Genomic DNA, 13,614 nt, shown 5'->3' with positions numbered 1-13,614 from the left:
AGCAGAAATCTAGAATCTGTTCAAAAGAATAAATTAGCAATAATCGCACCTTGGATAAACTTCATTGGCTATGATACTGCCACTGTGCAAAGCTTGTTCAAAAGAATCAAAAGAAAATGTCAGAAGTCAAAATACCATAACAAGAATGAAGAGTGCCATTGATGATGTCATCACGAGACTCGACAAGGCTGAACAAAGAATCAGTGATCCTGAAGTTAGGTCAATGGAAACTCCCCAGACTAGAAGAAGGAAAAAAAATCAGAATAGACTATCTGAAAACTTTGGGACAATATAAAAAGGAGTTTTGTATACATAATTAAAATGTCAGAAGGAGAAGGGAGACCTGAGTGGAAGTATTTGAAGTAATAATGGAGAGAAACTTTCCAAAATTAATGACATTCCTCAAACTACAGTTCTGGGAAGGTTTGAGAATATAAAAAATTTGACACACACACATATCATAGACAAACTACAGAAAAACAAAAATAAAGAAAAAACATCTGGAAAGAACCCAGTTGTACTTATAGATATTACAGTGTACTTGTCATCAGGAACTATGCAAAAAGATGAGAACAAAGGAAAATATTTAGAGGGTTGAGGGGAGTGGAGAAAAGCCTCCACTCTAGGATTTTATATGCAGTGAAATTATTTTAATCTAAAAGCAAAGATTTCCTCAAATAAACAAAATTAGGGGAATTCATAGCTAACAGACATGCCTTGCAAGAAATGGTAAAATTTCTTCAGTCAGAAAGAAAATGATACAGGTAAAAACTTCAGATGTATATAAAGAAAGGAAGAGCATAGAAAAGGGATAAATTTAGGTCAAATAAAATGTTTTATTTTTCTTATTGTTAATTAGAACAATATCTAAAAGATATTTATGTAGTTATCTAAAATATAACTGTTTAAAGCAGTGTTAGTAATAATATACTGGATAATTGTATTAAGTGGATAAGTGAAATGAATGACTTGTCACTCAGAATGGGATGGAGGAAGTGGGAATACTCTTATAAGCTACTTGTACTACATATGAGGTGGCATAATATTGTTTGAAGGTGGACTTGGAATAGGTAAAAGGTATATTGTAAATTAAAGGGTAATCATTAATTTAAAAAATATAATTGTTAGCTCAGAGGATATAAATGCCTCTAGTGGACCTGAACAATTAAATAACTGGATGTTGGTCTTTGGGAGTCAGGTTATTATTAGAGTAGAAGTTTACTAGTAAGTGAGGAAAGTAGGCTAAAATGATACATGTGGCAATGGATCAGAATTGGAGATATTGTTATAAACTCATGTGTAGTTTAATATAGAGATGGATGCATATAGAAATACTTATTTGTGTGTGCATATACAGAGGTTAGTATCACATGTTTCCATGCTATGTCAGCTGAGAGTGTGTAGAAGCAAGATGCCTTAGCAACAAGTACACCTACCACCAGCTCTTTGTTTCTAATGCTCTTCTCCAACAGCAGGAACCAGAACTCCCAAGGGTTATGTCTGATTCTAGGACTGAGCAGGAAATATAAAGATGAGTGTGGAGCATCTTTTAATTCCAGAAAGCAAACAAACAACAAAAACCCAAAAACATTTAAAAAAGAAAAAAAAAATATTTTGATGAGAAAATGTCAAGGGACACAGGAACCAGTCGAGAGTTCCCAATAGCCAAAAGTGAAATAAATTTGAACAAAAAATAAATGAATTTATATTGAAGTATTTACTCTAATGTAAATGGACTACATCCTCCAATCAAATGATATAGGATGACTGAAAGGATAGAAAAGGAAGACTCATCTATCTGCTCCTTACAAAAGACTCAGTTGAGTCCTAAAGACACATGCAGATTGACAGTGAAGGGCTGGAAAAACATTTACCAAACAAGTGGAAGTGAAAAGAAAGCTGGGGTAACAATACTTCTAGCAAACAAAATAGACCTTAAAAATAAAGATTGTAACAAGATACAAAGACCTACACTACATAATGATAAAGGGAAGGAACCAAGAAGAGGATATAGCCATTGTAAAACCTTTAATAGTAGGGGAAACCAAGTATAGTGGAATATATGGGAATATTCTTTACTATCTTTACAACTTTTCTGTGAATGTAACACTAATATAGAATAAAATTTTTCAAAAGGAATCCCACGAATAGAATACATTTGTGAAAGACATGTCCGTGAACATCCAGACTCAGGAGCCTTCATGGTAGGACACTGTGTTGTGTAGCCCTTTCCCAATCTGGGATTGGTATATATGAATTAATTTTTTTTCTGGTCTGAGTCCATTTTTAAGACTATATAGTCTGATAGAAAAAAAATACATATAATGCAATTTCTCTGCTTCTTGAAAACAAAGCTTGTTTTATGCTGATATAATTTAATTGCTACAGAACAGAGAAATACCAGAATCTGTGATATATGTTCAGTGTTTTATTTTACAGTTTTCCTTCTGGTCCTTTCTTTCACTTTAAAGGCCATTATTTATTCATTGTCTGCCAGCTGCTCAGCAGGTAACTGACAAGTACACTGACTGCAGGAAAGAACATTGTTTGAGCAGGAGAAAAACTCAAGGAGTACTGGGTGCTTTTGCTATGGATACAGATAGCCTATGAGAGACTGGGATGTCACTCTAGTTAAATAGTAGCAGAAAAGGAGATTTCATGTTTGTAATTGCAGAGCAGGGAAGGAGAGGGATTTGGAAGTGATTTTAGTTGTGAAGAAGGAGCTGAAGAAGGGGAATTAGAGGAAATCTACATTTTCACCAAAGCTATTAACAAAAGCCTCCCTGAGCTTCCGGGTGGGGGGGGCAGGGCCTTGATCAGACCCCCACTGCATTTTTGACTCTCTGGGGAGATCACCCCGCAACACTAACTGTTCTCTCAGGGGAGCTGGGCGTGGCATGTGCGTGTAACTTAGTTGTGTGCAATTGTTAATATGTAACCAAGTTGCTCAGAAAACCCATGGTTATTCTGGATGGATAGGAGCACTCCTGAGGGGGGCAGGGAGAGCAAAGACAGTATTGCATCCTGTGGAGAGTCCGAAACTGCTGCAAAGGACAGGTGCATGGGCAACTTTAGGGGTGGGTGAGGTAGGGTTCAGAAGCAGTTAGCAAATGTGAACGCAATTCAACTTTCCAGCTCCACACCTTGTGAGTTCTGCCTGTCCTTACCTCTGCCTTTTAACTCCATTTCACGTTTCAGAATGAAATTGCTCGAATTAAAATTTTCTGAGGATGTAAGCTTTTGTCATTGCAGAACTATAGCAATCCTTCTCTCCCTACTACTGTGAACAAATTGGAGCAGGACACCCCTTGAAAATCTGTAGCAGCTGCTCCGTAAACTCAGTGTGCCCTGTATCTAACAGTGAGTACGGGAGTCTTCTCTGCTGTGTTTGAACACTACCTGGCCTTTAGTCACACTTCCACCATAGTGACACCCTTGATAATCTCAACTCGAAAGATGGTTTCTGTCTTATTTATTATAGAATTAACTAATTATACCTGCCTTGAAATGTTATCATTATACACATATTGATATATTTTGTGTGTGTATTTTTCTGTGTATTGATTTCTATGTATTGCATTTATACTGTATTTCTGCAAGTCCCCAGATACGTGTCAAATCAGATACCTGCCTCTCAGTCTGTTCTCCAAGACAAGCCTATGAGCTTCTCACACACAAAGGAGAGCTTCTCAGTGGCTGGTTCTGTGCTGCTTCCTGAGGTGGATTAGTCCTGCACAGAAGCTTAAGAGTGGTTCCTCAGATCACTGCAGCCTGTGGGTCTAGGGATGGGAGTGCCATCGATTTGCAAAACTCATTGTTTTGGGGGCTTATCTGTCCGGTGCAGGTCTTTAAAATTAGGTGTGCCTGATATGGGGTTCAAACCCTTCCCTCCTCAGGAAGAAGCTCCAGGTACTGAGTTCCCTCCCAGTTCACTGTGCCAGGAGTGGGGTTTATGGTGAGATTGTATCTTAGCCTCTCCTACCCACTTCGATGTGGGCCTTCCTTCTGCCTGATGCAAAATTGCTGAGCCAGTTCTTTTTTTAAAAAAAGATTTTAAGTAATTCCTACACGAAGTGTGGGGCTTGAACTCATAACCCTGAGATCAAGAGTCACACATTCTACTAACAGAGCTAGTCAGACACCCCTGCTTAGCTGGTGTTTATATTTTTATCTTGTTTTCAGATGTAGTTGTTCCACTTGTAGCTATGGATTTGGTGTGTTAGCAGGAGGAGGCGAATTCAGGATCCTTATACATCGGCAACCTGAACCAGAGCTTGTCTACATTTTAAGTGTATTTTAATGCATATATTTCTATATATGATTTTCCTGTTTGAGTTTTTCTATGTGTTATAGTGCCATAATTAATTTGTACCTTCCATAATGATATAGGGTGGTGTGTCAAAAACAACTAATAATCTGCACTAAATTTTAGGGTTTCCCAGCCACAGTCTTATTTCATTTGTGTGCCTTGCAAATCCTATGAGATAGGAATTATTAATACCTTCATTTTAAAGATGACACAAGTGAAGCTCAGAAAGAGAATTTCCCCATGATTATAAAGTCAATAATAACTCAAAGCTTCTAAATCCAAGTGGCTTCACTCTACTCCAGCTGGTGCTGTTTCTATTTTAATTCCCATTTTTGGATCAGTCAGATACTCAGGATTGTTTGTGATTAGACAAATAAACATAAACATAATTTAGCTTGCTGGATGTGCCCTACTCAGGATACCTACTCAGGATACCTATGTGGGGAATGGAAAATCATGGTTTTCCCGTCTTTCAAATGTTTACAGTCTAATGAAATGTAAATTAGATAAAATATAAAACAACTTGTTACCAAACATCATGAGTTATTTTCAGAGGGTTGTGGGGATACAGATTAGGGTAGTGATTAATTTGTTCCAAGAGAACTGGGGAAGTCTTCACAGGAAAGGGTCAATGATTCTGGGTCCTGGAAGATGAATCAGAGTTGCCCAGGTGAATAAACAGGGATGAGTGTTCTGTAAAGGGAGGACAGTATGTGCAAAGGACATGAAGTTGTGAAGAGATCTAGCACCAGTGGGAGGGCCGTGTGCCTGGTATGTAGAGTCAGGATAGAAAACCAGTCATTTGCCGAGCGGGTTGTAGAAGTATGTATGGCTATGTATGGTTTCTGTATGGAGTTCTATCCGTGTCAAGTCTGGGGTTAATCATTTACAGTCCTGTTTATCAGAAGAGGTTATACAATCCACTTTTTATATGGAATTTTTAAAGTGAACTATAGGAACCACTGCTTATTATGTTCCTCTAATGTATCTAAGTCTTATAGTAGGTTCTTTATGGATATCATAAAGTTAGTAGACTAGAATATCTACTAAAGAAGGTAACATTGTTCTCATTTTACTAATGATGGATCTGAGGGCAAAAGAAGGTAAGTCCCCAAACACCAGTGGCCACAAAACTGATACACAGTACATCCAGGATTTTTACTGTGGATCAACTCTATAACTCCCTATTATTTTGCTGGTAATGAAAAGAAGGGGACACACATACACAGCACACATGTTGGAACCTGGGAGACCTGTTATAAAAGAAAGAAATCATAGATCAGTATATTAGACCAGTAAAGATGTTATGAGGGCCTGAACTAAGGCAGAATCAGTGGTCTTGGTGAGATAGAATCTGAGGGATGTTTCTAAGGTTGGTGTATTCTTTCCCTTTTTGAATGCATGAAGTTACAGAGCATTCTTAAAAAAGAAATCACATCAAATTACATCATTTTCTATCTTTTTTATAGAATTAAATAAAAAATGAATAGGAAAAATAAACATTTGGCCAATTTTCCAGCCTCCTTTCCTCCATCCCAGAAGTATCAGTAACTCTCAGATTCTTCCAGTGTGAGGCATTCTTTCTTATCTCAGGACCTTTGCATATGCTCTTTATTGCCTGGAATTTACACACAGACCCTTCCATTTAGCTAACTTATCCTATGCTTTCAACTTCAATATCATTTCTTCAGCGAGATCTTTTTTTGGTCAACAATCACTTTCTAATAATAAAATCTTGGTCAAAAGGAAATAGGCCAACTTGGGTAGTAGTGAGGTAACTGTCAGTATGAGTATTTGTAGAGGTCTATCAAAGATTTGTTGGAAATTATAAAGCTGCCACAAAAGACAATCATAATGGTTTTAAACGTATGTTGAAATATAAGGACATCTTCACTGATGAAGTAAAATTTTGGCTGAAGGCTGAGAAAAAGCCAGTTTTATAAAATTGGGGGTGGGTTTGTTGAAGTGAAGGGAGTGTGGGAAAGAGTGTTCAGGGAAGACAAGAGTGTGCAGAAGATTGGGCATGCATTAAATGTGATACACTCAAGAACCAGAAAGAAGAGCCATGTAGCCGGACCATGCACAGGGCATCAGGGTTAAGGGCGGATTGCAGACAGGATTATTGTGCAGAAATGGGCCTTGATGCCTATTCTGAGAGGTTCCCTTAGTGCCTCGGCATGTAGAAGCTCAACTGAACTTCATTGTGAGGGGCAGGAGTAAAACTCAGAGTTCAGCAGTGGTCTCTGGTCCCAGCCAGTTCCATCAGCCATTAGGTTACCATCCCACCCATGCTGGTGGAAAATTCGAGCCAGTCTTTTCCAAAGTCTGGATATAAAATGTATTCAATCAGAATATGTCTGAGGAAAAGGTCAGGGATGTGCTGATAACTCTTCCTGCACTTGCCACGTGAAAGAACACTTCAAACCTTGTCCTGTCAAATGCTCTGTTCACTTCAATATTGTTCTTGGCTCAAGGAAAGGCCTGTGGGGTTTGTCGAAGTTGGCTCCCTTAATATAGAATTTTTCATGCTCCTTATAAAAATGTCACTGGGTTGATTCAAAAATATTTTTGTTGGCACCTGAGTTGTTGAGTCTGCCAAAGACTCTACACGAGTTGATTCTTGAGGACACACTAGTCTTCCTCCAAGAAAGAACAAATAAAATCCTCCAGTCTGAATCTGGAGAACCTTTCTCTTGGAGCTCTTGACAAACACATTATTTTATAGCAAACTGGAGACAGCTAAAATTGCTCTGGTCTGCCAAGGAATCGTCCATTTTGTATATATTTTTTTCTTTCCTGACTTGAAAAATATTAGTTTCAGATAGTTTGTAAGTTCTATATTTTAATCATTTTTGGTTTAGGGTGAACAGAGGGATCAGACCAAACTATACCCCTTAGTCTACTTTTTTATTCCTTGAGCTGAGGCATTTAACAGTTTCCTTCAGAAGATAACAAGAAGCCAGATTATCTACTCTAACAGTACAATGTTGCCTCTTTGACAACAGGTGAAGAAAGTAGTGCTCTGTCAACTTAGTCTGTAATCAGGGGATGAATCTGTTAAAGAAGCTATTCCACTCACATCACAGACTTCCCCCACAAAGTCAAAGCTTTTCCCAGCATTCCTGTTGAGGTTATTTTGAAGATGAAAAAAATTTTCACTGTGGAGGAATGGGTGAGACACGCTAGACAGTGGCAGTAAAATGAGGAGAGAAGCCATGATGTCAGAGGTCAGTTCATGGTCCTCACAGACCGGTCACCTGGAGGTCCAGCACATGTACAAATACGTTAATAGAGTTCTTACAGATAATTGATGCTCTCTCATCACATTTATGCTCTCCCTGGTCAAACTCTGAGGGTCAGCACTATGCAGTTTGCAAAAGATTTTCAAATAACTGTTCTTTTTTCTCTTGAAGAAGTACAGTATTAATTACTATTTGTTGAGCATTTTCTATGTGTCTGCTACTGTGTGGTAATCACCATAGATTATTTTATTTAATATTTTATACAACTCTAAAACATGGGAATTATTTTCACCACTATTGTGTAGGTGTGGAAATTAAGGCTTAAGGACAGTGTGGAATAAAGCTGGTAATGAGCTCCATTAAGAATGCCCATAGAGGGGGGCGCCTGGGTGGCTCAGTGGGTTAAGTCACTGCCTTCAGCTCAGGTCATGATCCCAGGTCCTGGGGTCGAGCCCCGCGTCGGGCTTTCTGCTCAGCGGGGAGCCTGCTTCCTCCTCTCTCTCTGCCTGCCTCTCTGCCTGCTTGTGATTTCTCTCTGTCAAATAAAAAAAAAAAATTTTTAAAAAAAAAAAAAAAAAAAAAGAATGCCCATAGAGGGGCGCCTGAGTGGCTCAGGGGGTTAAAGCCTCTGTCTTCAGCTCAGGTCATGATCTCAGGGTCCTGGGATTGAGCCCCACATCAGGCTCGGCAGGGAGTCTGCTCCCCCCCCACCCCCCACCTGCCTCTCTGCCTACTTGTGATCTCTGTTAAATAAATAAATAAAATCTTAAAAAAAAAAAAATAATGCCCATAGAGCTGGGGACCTGTGTGGCTCAATCAGTTAAGCATCTAACTTTTGATTTCAGCTCAGGTCATGATCTTGGGGTTGTGGGATCGAGTCCAGCATTGGAACCAGCACTGGGCTAGAGTCTGCTTAAGATTCTCTCTCTCCCTCTGCCCCTCCCCACTGACCCCTGCTCATGTGCACTCTCTCTCTAAAAATAAAAAAAAAAATAAAAAAAAAAGAATGCAAAGCCTAAGCTTTCAACATCCCCATGGACAGGTTCATGAGAGACAGAGGGACTTCCCTTCGGAGTACAGAGTATAACCTCTAGTCTCCCACTAGTCATGTGCAAAAGAGTGATCTTTCTGAGATTTGGTTTCCTTATCTATTAAAGGAGGATAATAATAAGACCTTGATGATAATTAAATAAACTAAATTTACTGAATGTACCTGACACATTGCCTGGTATCAGGTAGGTGACTTTTGCTTGACTCTGAACTTTAGAATCATCTCCAAAACAGACAATGAACCACTCTTTTAGTTCACTTGAAGATATTTTGCTTCACTAAAAAGCATTAAATGGTTGGCCATTCCTACCCTTGAAGTATTTGAATAATCTATCCAGGAAGACACAGGAAAAGTTAAGCATAGTCCACTGGGCATGTGATCAGAGCCATACATCTGATAATCATAGATACTGAGAAAGAATTCACAGAAGGAGTCGATCAATTCATGATGCTTATTTCTTTAACTGAAAAATATATGTACTGATGTTCATTGTATGTGTTGATACTCCCGCCATATCTGAACAATTTCATTTCAGCCTGGTAGTACACTGCTGGGGCTACCTGCTAAATGCTGTGCATAATTGTGATCCGGGTCTCCAGATCCTAGCTCAAGACTGACTCTATCCTCTTTCATAATAAGAGACGCATATCCTAGGAGGCTTCACGTAGAGAGTTTGTTTTCTTTCCTATAGTGCTTACTCATAGTGACATGAAATACTTATAAATCCCCTATCTCTTTTTGGTAGCATGGTGAGGTAGTGTTCTATGGTGGTTAGAGCAAGAACCCTTAAAAGCTGTGCTATTAAAAAATGTTCTGTAACTGACTAAATCCATTTCCTGTTTTATAAGTGGTAATAAGGGTATCTATATTCTAGAGCTGTATACTGCTTGACAGCACAAAGGCTAATTTAGGAAGGTAAGCTATTATTATTTTATAATAACAATAATAATTACCATAAAAGTAGCATGGGTCCTTTGTTTTTCTGTCATGGAGTGAATATAGAACAGTGGGTGAGATTTAGATATAGATGCTGAATAATTTAGAAGACCTTTGATCGTTAGATTCCCCTCATATTTGTGTAATTCTTCCACAGTCAATTGTTAAATCAAAATTATGCAGTTATAATGACTTTATTTTCTAAGCAGGAAGAATAGGATATCATATGATCTGACAAAAGATTTTGTCCTGGTATATAAACACACCAAGAGAGACATACACACATACACACAGGGGCTTAGCAACCCTGAATAGTAGGTTTAGTTGTATTTCATTGAACAAGACTGAGAAGAATAAAACTATCTACAAACGTCATTATCTTGTAAATCCAAGATGCATAGCCACTGTGCCTACAGGGCAAAGTATCCCTAGGGAGATGCTTCTTTCTGTATTCAAAGCTATCAAAGGCCTATTTTGTACAAGACATATTTTTCTTTTGTCCTACTCCTCAACCATCTCTTCCATGACTGTTTCATTAGCCAACAAGGCTGCTACTTCATTATCTTTCTAGATTGATTGTTCAAATTGTTCTCATTTTCTCAGCTCTTGGAGAATTTCCATTCTATGGATATAATGCCCCACTCTCTTCCCCACTTTATGTTACGCTGCTGGGTATGCTTTTTTTGTTCTTTTTTTTTTTTTTTTTTTCTTTCTTACCATTCCTTTTCCTTCCTTTCCTCCCCATACTCTTTCTTTCATGAACAGTTATGTTCTACATATACGATATTGGGCAGGATGAGGCAGGGACTGGTGCTAGAAGGAAAGGGAAGCCACGCAGCCTGCCCAGGGATTCGAGGTGAAGCTGGGTGAGGAGGGTGTACATTTCATGATGGGTGTGGGAGGAGCCTGCGCCGCAGTGTGCGGTATCAGAGAGATGAAAGGGGGCATGGCCCTGCATAACATGTTGGAGCTCACATTGGATGAGGTGGTGACTGGCAGATGTGAAAGATTTGGTTATATACAGGGTGATTGATGGAAAAAAATAAATTAAGGATAATGGAAGCCTTGCTTCTCATGGTCAGAAGGTAGATAAAATTTCCAAAACAAAATGAAACAAAACCAAAAAACCCTGAAAAGATTCCTTTCAAGATTCAAAGGAATCAGGATTCAAAAGGAATCTTTTCAGTTTTGGCAGACTGGAATTTGAAGTTATCAGTATGACTTTGTGGAAGTATGCATGTGTGTGTGTTGTTTGATTTTATGTGTTCCTTTTCTCTGTCCATTGAGAGGGCCTGGGAGCGGGGAGATACCAATAAAAATGAGCACACCTTATGCCCAGATCTTGTTCTCGGAATAAATTATCCACTAGTAGGAACCAGGTATATCTTTTTGTGCCATAAAGAAAGTAACAAAATGCTCAAAGAATGATGGGGATATGTCAGATAGACACAAAAGCCAGTTAGGAGGGCCTCCCTGTGCCAAATTGTACAATAATTTGAGCATCAAGATAAATAAATAATGCTAGTAACAGATTGCAACCAATTGTGTAAAATAGGAAACCATGAACCCAACTGTGTACAAATAAATGAACAAATAATTTCAAAGAGGAAAGGGATCTTTTCATAGTTTCAAAGACACTCTTCACAAACAAAATACTTGAAAAAAATGAGAGTTAGCTTCACAGTAGAGACGTATCACTTAATCAACACCATCATTTGTAGTAATAAAGTGAACATTATGAGTAATGGGCTATATTAAAATCATTTGGATGACAAAAGAAGAAAAGGGAACTAAACATGCATCTAACCTAATCCTGTGGTAACAGCAGACACACTCCTGAATGTCTTTCTGTAAAATAATTGGCCTGAAATCTTCAAAAGTATTAAAGTTATGAAGTCAAGGGAAGACTGAGGAAATGTTCCAAAGCTGAAAGAGACATAACAACAAAACACAGCTAATTATTCTACATAGGATCTTTGTGCTATGAAGTCATTTTTGGGACAATTGGTATCTGCCAGTAATGTACCAATGTTAATTTCTGGCTTTAATGGTGGTCATTGTGTTGTGGTTATGTGGAAGAATGCCCTTGTTTAAAGAAATAACATGAAACTGTTGTAGGGACCTCAGGTCAGCAACTTGCTCTCAAGTCATTCAGCAAGAAAAAATTCTTTTGCAGATGCTTTTTTTTTTTTTTTAAAGATTTTTAAATTATTTATTTGGCAGGGAGAGATCACAAGCAGGCAGAGAGGCAGGCAGAGAGAGAGAGGGAAGAGGCTCACTGCTGAGCAGAGAGCCCAATGTGGGGCTCAATTCCAGGACCCTGAGACCATGATCTGAGCTGAAGGCAGAGGCTTTAACCCACTGAGCCACCCAGGCGCCCCTTGCAGAAGCTTTTATAGCTATAGAAACTATTTTGAATGGGCCAGTGGCTTCTTCATAGCCCATAGTCTATTAACAGGTGCCTCTCTCTCTCTCTCTCTCTCTCTCTCCCTCCCTCTATCTGTCTCCTTCGGAGTTGGGCAAACAGATCTCTGCTCTGCTTTGCCATTTTTAAGTTGTGTGAATTGAGTAAGAATATAATCTTTCCAAACCTCAATATTTTCACCTATAAATTGTGGATAGTAACAGATAAAATAAATTAGCTTAATATCTGACTAATGTTAATCATTCAATAAAAGTTAGGGGTAACAGGGTGATAGGTATTAAGGAGGGCACGTGCTGTCATTAACACTGGGTTTGTTATACTTAACTAATGAATCATTAAACACTACATCAAAAACTAATTAGGCATTACCCAGTGGCTAACTGAACATAATAAAAAAAAGTCTTTAATCAAAAAAAAAAAGTTAGGTGTACCATTATGTTTTCATTATTGTTCAAGTGTTTCTGTATCAAATTGAATAGACCTATCTTAATCTTTTTAACAATTTTTAAATATTCATTATTTTGATATAACTATATGTGACTTATAAATTATTTGTGCTTTAAATTATTTTCAAATTTGTTGCTATTGTGTACAACATTACAGTGGACATCTCTGGGGCTCAATGTTTGTTCACTTGCTCACATCGCTCATTAGGGTATAATCATAGAACAAACTGTAATTTCTGGATGAAAGACATACTAGTCTATTTAAAATAAAGGTTAGCAGTTTTTCTGTAAGGGTGCAAATATTTTCAGCTTTTCATGCCATATAGTCTTTGTTGCAACTACTCAGCTTTGTCACCATTGCAAAAAAAAGCAGTCATAAACAAGTGAGTGTTATGTAGTCCTATAAATCTTTACAAAAACAGTCAGTGGGCCATATTTGTTTGTTACTAAAGTTATGAAAGGAAAGATTCTTCTAGTATTTTTAGTTTCAAAATACTGAAAATCAGGAGGAAATCAACGTCCATTTTACAATAACCTTAATATAGAAATTGGACAGCATCATGGAGATCTGTCAGTGGCCATAGATAGATAGAAGTATGTTTGCTCTCATCTGGCAGCTGTGACTCCTGTCATCTGAGGTTCACTGACTCCTACCCACACGGACCCTCAGGCAGAGAAGAACTTAAAAAAACATTGCAGTGGTGCTTCAGTCTCTAATGTAGAAGAGTAATCAGCTTATAATGGATTTTATGCTTCGTTTTAAAGTGGAACATGATGTAGTACTAGTGTGGATTTTTAAAAAAAGGAAGGGGCTATGGATATAGTAGCCTTATGAAATAGCAGAGATTAAAGTCTCTAGTTTCTTCAAGGTTAAAGCCGTGTTACAAGTCGTTCTCTGATACCTTCTTGTATATTTATGTGAGCCATTTGATACTGACTTGCCTTTTTCTGTCTTGAGATGGTTTGCATTTCCCCCGGTTGATATCTAGGTTTTCTGAGCATCTGGGCACTTTTCTGCTCGAACGCTGTTGGTTGAGGGGAGGAATCTAAGCCTTGATTGTGTGATACAGCCTGGACTGACAGTGCTTTGGGGCAGAAGGTCAAAGGTGGCTGAGAAGAGGACTTCCCAGGACAGATCATCCTGAATTAACATTCCCCTAGCACACAGTGTGTAGTGTTGGGGGGACTGGAGGTTCCTAGAACTA

This window comes from Enhydra lutris, unplaced genomic scaffold (genome assembly GCF_002288905.1).
Source record: "Enhydra lutris kenyoni isolate GAN:26980312 unplaced genomic scaffold, ASM228890v2 scaffoldscaffold12, whole genome shotgun sequence".
Taxonomy (NCBI): Eukaryota; Metazoa; Chordata; class Mammalia; order Carnivora; family Mustelidae; genus Enhydra; species Enhydra lutris.
Note: the sequence above shows the minus strand (reverse complement) of the source record.